Source organism: Prenolepis imparis, unplaced genomic scaffold (assembly GCF_030444845.1).
Source record: "Prenolepis imparis isolate NDT839.2.m4 unplaced genomic scaffold, iyPreImpa1.0 SCAF_6, whole genome shotgun sequence".
Taxonomy (NCBI): domain Eukaryota; kingdom Metazoa; phylum Arthropoda; class Insecta; order Hymenoptera; family Formicidae; genus Prenolepis; species Prenolepis imparis.
In genome coordinates this window covers 14,466,711-14,476,670 of record NW_028141164.1, presented here as the reverse complement: position 1 = coordinate 14,476,670, position 9,960 = coordinate 14,466,711, and the positions used below count along the sequence as shown (strand labels likewise).

The window sequence follows — 9,960 nt, the reverse complement described above, 5'->3', positions numbered from 1 at the left end:
ATTTACTTGTAACCATAATATTATGCTATGTAATCGATCGTTATGTATAGCACTCTTGATTCATATGAAACCCTACTCACAATATACTAAAGTTAAAATTAGAAGAAATTTTATAAATCAAATTTTTTATAAATAAATTTGAATAACTTATTAACAAAGATGATGAGTAGATGTCTACAAGAAAATCTTTAAAAATATCAAAAAATATTATTTGGCAGATCCGCATGTGCGTAATATATGTATATCATATAAATTATTTATTATTATATCAATTAAATAAATAAAATAATTTGATAAAGTTATTAATTAGTAATAATTTTATTTAATACAAATATATAAGTGATAGGCCTTTTTTTTTTTTTTTTTTTTAAGAGCCGAACGCGGATGTTGATGCGTATTCCAACGAAATTTAACTTTTCGCTGGAATTAAATTAATTGTGCACAGGGCACGAATTTTACTACTTGGTATACTGCCAAGTCTTGTATGGAATAATCTCTTACTTGAGATTTTTATTCTATACATCCCCTCTAACCCCCCTAAAGAATTAGATGCGAGAGAAAAATATAGATCCGAATATATTTTTATTTTATATTTTATATTTTTATTTTTATATTTTTATTTTTTATTTTTTCTTTGAATTATATGTTTTTCATGTTTTATAAATTAAAATTTAAATTTATAGGAGTTACTTAGGAATAACTGTACATTGGATGAGTTCCGATACATTAGAAAGGGAATCGACTGCTCTAGCGTGTCGCAGAATGAAAGACAAACATATATACGATGTTTTAGTTCAAGCAATGAACTCAGTCTTTCTCGAATATCATATCCAGAATAAAATATGTTGTACAACAACCGACAATGGATCCAACTTTGTTAAAGCCTTTCGGTAAGAGTTTATATTTTAAAAATATACTTTGCATACTTTTTTAACATTTTTTCCACTGTTAATTAAGTTTTACATTAATATAATATAATTTATATATAAAATAAAGAATAATTGATATACATAGTAGATTCGCGTCAAGAGATTTTAGGATTTCAGAAAATTACTAATGCAACCGGATCTCGGCAATTGAATAAAATTATTAAGTTATCAACGATAGCGCAAACAAAAGTGGCATCCTTTACCTCGTTCACATGCATTTCTTTTCCTACATAATATAAATAATTAACTAAAATAATTAAATAAACATATAATTAACAAAATTTAATTAAAATATTTTAATATAATTTATATATTAAATTTATATTTCTTTTAGGAGTTTCGAAAAAGAGGATAAGATACCTATAACTGATGTAGAATTTCACGATTTAAATAATCTTTTAATTATGGATGATGTAGAAGATATGGAAGAAGGTTCGTTTACTCTTCCGCCACATCATAGATGTGTGAGTCACACTTTGAATCTTGTCGCGATGAAAGATTCTGAGAAAGCTTTAGATAGTGACATTTTATACAAAAAACTATATAGATTGACATTTGCTAAACTAGTAAAATTGTGGAACAAACAGAATCAATCTACACAAGTAGCGGACAAAATAAAGGAAATTTGTGGTGTTTACTTATGTTACGTTCAGACTCAAGAAAGGAAAAGTCGAAAGGAAGGACGTAACTAAATTTATCTTCGAACGACGGCAGACTATCCGTCAGTTCGACCCGAACGTCTGGGCCCAAATAGGTCAACGACCGCAAGGGTCGCTCTTACTCTATTTAAAGGGCCGTTCGCTCGGATGTCCCTTTTCGGCAAGAGAATTTAATCTCTTTTGCGCAGGATGGGACCTTGTGCGATTTCGGTTTACGGGAATGAGTGGGAACGGGTTATATTAAAACAGAAACCATTTACGTTACAATTATAAATTTATTTCTAATAATGCAGCAAACGAAATTCTATACATAATGATAATATAAATAATAATTAGAGATGTTCGCTAATGAAAGTGTGAGTGTATGTGTATGGGTCGCGGGTGATACATAGATACGGAGGTCTTCAATCGGGGCAGAAAGGGGAAAGAGTTATTGTTTAGATTTTAGGGTCCCGATTGGTGGTTACAATAATTTAAACGATAATAGATATATAAAAATTGTGTCCATGTGTGTGCGTGTGAGTAAGAATGCTAGTTTATGAGAGTTCGGTAATTTTGGCGGTGGAGGGGGGATAAGTTCGTAGGAGAAGGTGTGCAGGGACGGCTAAAGGATATCTGCGCCCGGGAACATACCAGGGGATGATGTTATTCCTATCAGTGGTCTCTAAAAATTCTCGTAAGGCCTCGTGGTCTACGGGGCCTGGACCAATTGTGAAAGCTCCCTCAGGGACTTCTCGTATCCCTGGGAGCTGATTTATCAACCAAGCTCTAAATTGCTCGTATGAGAGCTTGGCAGGCGATTCTGATTCTTCGGAATCGTCGTCACCGATATCTATTACTTCGAACTCCTCCGGATGTTCCCTATTTACAGAGGACGTTGGGGATGAGGGAGGAGAATCCTCGAGGATGATTGTTGAGGAAGCCGGAGACGGAGATCTAGGTGGATCAGGGCGTTCAGGAGAAGCAGGGGGAAGAAAGGGAGAAGGGCTCCGCGGAGAATCGGCGTCCTCAGAGGAAACAGAGGAGTGAGGGGAAGGGGCCCGCTGAGGTATAGCGGGTTCGGGAGAAAGAGGAGAAGGAGTTCGCGGGGAGTCGAAAAGTTCTGCAGAAGCAGAGGTAGCGGGGGACGGTATCAGCAGGGTTTCTGTACGTTCGGGTGAGAAAATAGGAGAGACCGTAGGGTGATATGTATTGGTTGTCTCTGTGTGAATCGGTGTGTTAATTTTATTTAAGGAGCCGAAGGTTTCGCTCGCAGCCAGACTCCGTGCCAACGCTTTCCTTAACCGCCTATTACGCCGGTTTCGCGCCAATTTAGCCGCGGTTCGCGAGGGTCGTCTCCTTGGATTTTCCACTGCGAGAGCGAACAATAAAATAACCGGACAAGAAGAGTACTTACTGAAAAATAACTCTGGGAGTTCTTGTAAGAGAAAAAAAGGGATATATATATATATTTATTTTTATATAATTTTGATATTTTAATTATTTAATAATTTAATTAGTTATTTTATTACTTATTTGTTCGTTTAAGAGAGAGAGAGAGAGAATAAATCACGGATTGCTCCGCTATCGCGGGAAATCCAGAGTGATTTCGAGAGATAAGAAGATGGAAGAAATCACGGATTGCTCCGCTATCGCGGGAAATCCAGAGTGATTTCGAGAGATAGAGAGGAGATGGTAGAAATCACGGATTGCTCCGCTATCGCGGGAAATCCAGAGTGATTTCAAGAGAGAGAGAGAGAGAATGGAAGAAATCACGGATTGTTCCGCTATCGCGGGAAATCCGAAATGATTTCAAGAGAGAGGGAGAAGAAATCACGGATTGCTTCGCTAACGCGAGAAATCCTGAGTGATTTCAAGAGAGAGAGAGAGAGAATGGAAGAAATCACGGATTGCTCCGCTATCGCGGGAAATCCGAAGTGATTTCAAGAGAGAGAGAGAGAGAGGGGGGTAAGGATGGAGGGAGAAAAGACAGTTTTTCAGAGTTAGAATTAAACAAGGATAATAAATTAATAAATCAAAAAGGAAAACAATTATAATTTAATTGAAGTCCCAGAATTATTTTTAAATATAAGGGTGGAGATGTAGCACGCTTGATAAACTTACTACTTATAGAGTGCGCTGATAAAAATATCCAGAACAGAGTTGCGTCGAGTCAAGCGCTTCAAGGTGGAGGTCTCACTTGCAGTGTATCCGGTAGTTGTATTTCCGATTTTGTGAACTCGCTATTGTTCACTGCCTCTCGCTGTCGCACTTAACTCTGTTCTCACTCACACACAAAATGAGCGTCGAAACTTGAGTTCGAGTGAGGCCGAATTTGAAATGATAGTATTCGAAAAGGCCGAAAAGGTCTAAGTATGAGACTGGATAAGTCGTGTGCGAAAAATTATGCTCAAGAGTCCGGAGTAAAATCTGCTCTCCCGAGGGATGTCGCGGGTATATAAACCTTCTTGCTCCTCCTCTCCATTAGTTTATTAACATTTCCTGACGAATAGGAAATTTTTCAATGACGCCCTTTAGGTCCCGGAGGCGTCTCTTTTAATTTTACAATTGTCGTGACTGGTCAGGGCTTTGTTTAGGCCCTTATGTTTCGACCAATGGAGAATTTGTTGCTATCAAGTGTAGTTGATATGTTTATTACCCTCTCGGTCTTATCTTATGCAGATATCGCGTAACGACGATCCGTCAGCCGAGAATTGTTTAGAATCGCTTATCGTTGTTAGTCTTTCTTCTAAAATTTTATTAGTCTTCCCAACTGTTGGTTTTGTTTAGAGAACTGTCGACTAGTTTAACTTCTTAGAATATGATAAGTTACAGCTTGAATTTTGTGAGTTGATCTGTATGTATTCTTTTATTTTTACGATGAAGCTGTCTCGAGATATGTTTGCATCGCCTGTCAGATCGTCGGTTTATCTGCGCGACTGTGATATTTAAAATATCGCCTTGCGTTCTCTGAAAGAAAAGAATCGTGGGGTCCACAGGACGTAACGATTCTTTACTATTATTATTCAACTATCTCAGCATATGTTTTCCTCGCTTATCAGTTCATAGTTTATTTATTCGTCTGCGATATTTCGAATATCGCTTTGTGTTCTCCGAAAGAAAAGAATCGTGGAGTCCACAGGACGTAACGATTCTTTACTATTATTATTAAACTATCTCAGCGTATATTTTCCTCGCTTATCAGATCGCAGTTTATTAGTGCAGCTGCAATATTTCGAATATCGCCTTGCATTCTCCGAAAGAAAAGAATCGTGGAGTCCACAGGACGTAACACTTAAAAACTCCCGTTATTACCATGTAAAAATATTTTTTATTGCAGAAGATAATAAATATGACTTATGCACAATGGCTCTGCGCACAATAGAGAAAATATTAATCATAAATATTAAATATTAAGAATAGGAGTTATTTTAACATAATAAAATCGAAAAAACTCTGATATACAAATACAAATTCGAGTATAAAGGACTCTTACTAGTTTATTAGTCCTTACTAGTTCTTTATACCCGAATTTGTATTATTATATTAGTTTTGATTGTATTATTTTAAAATAATTCTTATTCTTAATATTTAATATTTATTCCTAATTTCTTTATTGTGCGTAGGACCTTATTCGAGCTCAGAGTTGGTGATAGTCATTTTTTATCAGTGTTAAAAAGATAATAATTTTTACGGTGTTTATATACGAGCCACTTGATTTGCTTGTATATAAATACCGTAGATATAATATATATTATATCTTTATTTTTATTTTAATAGATGGAATTCCACTTTTGATTCCATGTTGCAATTGTTAACATTTTTTAAGAATGATTCTGAAAAAATTAATCAGTGTCTAGATTATTGCAATCTACAAAGGTTAACAGAAAATGAAATTAAAATAATAGAAGAATATTGTCAGGTATGCCTTTAGATAGATTGTAATTTGTAATATGTATACTCATTTAGTGAAATATCGTTCTTATTTTCTTTGTTTGGATTAATAGGTAATGAACCTTTGGCGCAAGCCTTAGACATATTACAAAGTGAGTCAGGAATGTATATGGGATATTTATTACCGGTTTTGAAAACCTTAAACGAAAAATTAGAAAAACTCAACAAAAGTGGATTGACACATTGCCAGTCATTAATCACAGCTATTCAACAAGGTTTAAATAAAAGGTAATTTATTAATTTACTTAACATATGTTTGTTATTTTTATTATTTAAATTTTATTATTTAAATAAAAAACAATATTTATACAATATTTTTCATTAACTTTGAATTATAATTTTAGATTTTCTACATTATTTGACAAAAAAGAGTTAATCATTGCAAATTGCTTGCATCCAAAATTCAAACTGAATTGGACAAACGGAGAAGAAAAAAAAATTGCTAAAAATTATTTAGAAAATTTATTAGGAATCCGTTCTACTGAGAGTTCTCCAAATAGTGAAAAACTTGACGATTACGAGGACTTTATTGCTTTTCACCAAACAAAAGAAGTCGAGTCCGCACAAGAAGAGTTGTACCGATTTTAAAAATCTAACAACTGCAATATAACTACATTGAATGATTACCCAGCAATTAAAAAGCTTTTTATTAAATACAACACGGCACTACCAAGTAGTGCATCTGTCGAACGGATGTTTAGCATTGGTGACTCCGTCATAACATCACAAAGAGGACATCTTAAAGATGATATAATCGAATATCAAATTCTTTTAAAAATCAATAAAAACTTTTATTAAAAAGCAAAGTAATTAATAAAAACCTTTATTAAAATTTAGTAAGATTCTTATTTTCTTTTTAAAATAGTAGTATACGATCATAGCAAGAAAGTAACTGAAACGTAACGACTCGTTACTTTTTGAGTAACTATAACTATAATGTTATTTTTCAAACTCAGTAACTTATAACTGTAACTATTTACTTTTTCAGGAAAAAAAACTTAACTATAACTAGATACTTTTATAAAGTAACTTTCCCAACCCTGGTCATAAATTACAATATTTTATTTACAATGTTTAAGTTAGTTAATCAAATAATTGAAAGATGTTCTTTCAAGGGGGGGTGGAATGTAAAGAATTACGTTTGAGTTTAGCGCTTATACTATCGTTTAATTACTTACCTTACCTTAGATCGAGAAGAAGGCGCAAGCGCAGAAGGCGCCCCGTTCGTTGTTTTTTTTTAGTTTAGAATACACAGTTTAGTGACAAAAGCACGCATTTTTTCATTAATGTAAGAAGCAAATAAAGTAAACATTTTCAAGCAACAAGGAAGCGTCAGTCATTCCTACATTCAACAACAATGCAGTTAAAAATTGAATAATTATAATGTAAAATTTTGAAAAAATTATTGTAAATTAAATAATTTTGATATTTTGTAAATGGAAAAAATTTGGCAATTTTTTTCTCATAAATAAAGATTGTTATACAGACATATACATACATGGGAGTAGCCAGGGTGGGGTAGAGTGAAAGACTTGCTTCCCACCCCCTCCTCAGCACAAAGAAATAATTTAAAAGAATGTATCTGATGTAAATATGTAAAGTAATTTACGAAAAATAAATAAAGTCAGAGTTTGACAATGAATATTGTTCTGTAGAATCAAAAACTAATTTACGAGAGTAAGTCAAAAAGTAAAGGGACAAATAAAGAAAAACACATTTATTTTAACCTATGTGGAAAATCTACATATCATTTTTCGACATAATCCTCACCAACATCGATACATTTGATCTACTGCTTAACAAGCTTCTGTATTCCATCCTGGAAGAAAGATTTGGGTTGAGTGTGTAGCCAGATATATGCACCACTGCAATGACCTTCTCATCCAAAGAAAAATTTTTTCCTCGTAGTGCTTCTTTTAATAAACCGAAAAGATGAAAAGAAAAAAGAAAACCAAAAGAAAAGAACTACTACGAGAAAAAAAAAGAAAAGAAATACTACGAGGAAAAAAATTTTCTTTGGATGAGAAGGTCATTGCAGTGGTGCATAATTGACTACGCACCCAACCCAAATCTTTCTTCCAGGATGGAATACAGAAGCTTGTTAAGCAGTGGATTAAATGTATCAATGTTGGTGGGGATTATGTCGAAAAATGATATGTAAATGTTCCACATAGGTTAAAATAAATGTGTTTTTCTTTATTTGTCTCTTTACTTTTTGACTTACCCTCGTATAAACTATTTGTAATGTTTTATGAAAATGAATAATTATTTTTGCCTCCACCCCTCTAATGATATCCTAGCTACACTCAGGTATATGCACACATTCAACTCTTTCAGCTTAAAATTAAGAATATATTAAAATATAGTATAATAAAACTAATAAGCAAGTAATCGAAATTTGCGCTTTAAAAATGCACTATTTTGCAAAATATTTAAAGAGATTATAGTTAAAATGCAATATTTAAAGAAGTAAATATATATAGAAGTAATCTATACATATGTATAGAAGTAATCTATACAAGTAAAATATTGCGACATATAAATGTATTTTATATGAAGATAAAAAAAGAAATTGTAGAAACAAATTTAGAAAGAAAGAAAAGTAGGAGCAAAACATAGGTATAAAATTAAAATTGTTGTCTATTGCTTATCTCAGATAACGAAAAGGACCACGCACTAATTATATGAAAAAAGTGGCCGTCGTTAAAATCGACCAAAAATATGGATAAGTGTACTTTATGTGATGCCGATTAGAAATTCAAATAGGCACAACTTGTACTAATGAAAAATTAAAGTTGCAAACCCATATAGAGTCGTATAATTATAGACCTTGCTTCTGAAGCACCTGGTGATATGAACTGAACTTCGATGCGCTTGAAGTTGCAAATTTGTATAGAATCGTACAAAAATTAAAAATTAATACAAATAAAAAAAATTAAAAATTTTTAATTAAAACAAAACTTGGCGCTGCTAAATTTTAATACTAACTTTTGAATATTGTTTAATTTAGCTAATTTTTCATTAGTACAAGTTTCTACTTTTATTTGGCAATTTTTTAATATCATTATTTTCTTTAGTACGATGGAATTTGTAGCTTTAATTTTTCACTGGCGCGCGTGTACTTTTGGCGCCTTTTTTACCTATTTTTTTAGAAGGTAAGTTTTTAGGTATTTTAAACTCGAATAATATTTTATAACAGAAATCAGCTGATTTTTGTTGTATTGTTATTGTTCACAGAAAAAATGGAAAAACACACACATACCTGGAAATGGATGTTTTTTAATTTAATTGACCGAACTACTAACAATATTAAATGTAGACTATGTCCTCACGTTTTCAAATTAAAAAGAGATTACACCCATATTCGGGAACATACATATATATAAGAAATTATCACAAAAGTATACCCCTAAAGGAGAAAAGAATATGGATGAAAAATTTTAACGAATTAGACGACATTGCAAAGTTACAATGTGTGTTGTGTAAGAAAATTGTTTCAATAACATTTAAATTTAATAATAATTCAATTAATCATTTGAAAGAAAAACATGATATCAATCCAATAAATGAACAAGCAAATTACAAATTTATATATCCTTATATTAAAATACTGGGCGATGGTGCATTACAATGCGCTGCATGTCGAGAAAGTTATCAAACTCACGTATACCTAAAAAGACATTTAGAGTCTCACAACATACATCTTGACGGTAATAATAAAATAGTAAGTAAAAATAGGAAAACTTACTTTTAACTTACTTAACTTTCATGAAAACACACAAGAACATGAAGAAGTAATCGATGTATCGGATGAAGAAGAAGAGGAACCTATAAATCTAAATTACGTTCTTATAAAAAGGAAAACTCAGTATGTATTTATTAAGTTTTATATTAAAAAATATAATTAATGTTCTATCAAGATAAAAAATGTGAAGAAAAAAATTTAAAGGACCACAATATAAGAAAAATTCCAAAGTAAGTTTTCCTATTCTTTGGCGCGCGCCATTTTATTCAAAGATTTTATTTAATTTTATTTAATTTTATTTTAAACAACTGTCAAAACTTTTAACTTTCTCGATGACAGCCGCTTGATGGTACATGGTACAAACATGACGCACAATAGCATTCGAGACAGTCAATCAACATCACGGAAAAGAGGCAATAATCACATCGAGACTTTCGACTATCGATATAACACGCCTTTCTTAGAAAAGGACTAGAAAACACAAGCGCGCGTTGCGCGCGCGCCATTTTATTTAAAGATTTAATTTTATTTAATTTTATTTTATTTTAAATAACTGTTAAAACTTTGCTAATAATTTGTATCTCTCTCTGTTTTAGAGATAACAGAACTCTTGAAATTTAGCCTGATCTTATCTTTTTAATCGAAAATACAAGTTTTTTGTTAAGAATAATTGTTAAAAAAATTTTCTATTTAT

The 9,960-nt window shown here is 32.2% G+C and overlaps 1 pseudogene; it reads left to right on the top strand.

Moving 5' to 3' along the window:
- Positions 1–690: 690 nt before the first annotated feature.
- LOC145937456 (uncharacterized) lies at positions 691–6,319 on the top strand (annotated as a pseudogene).
- The last annotated feature ends 3,641 nt before the right edge of the window (positions 6,320–9,960 follow it).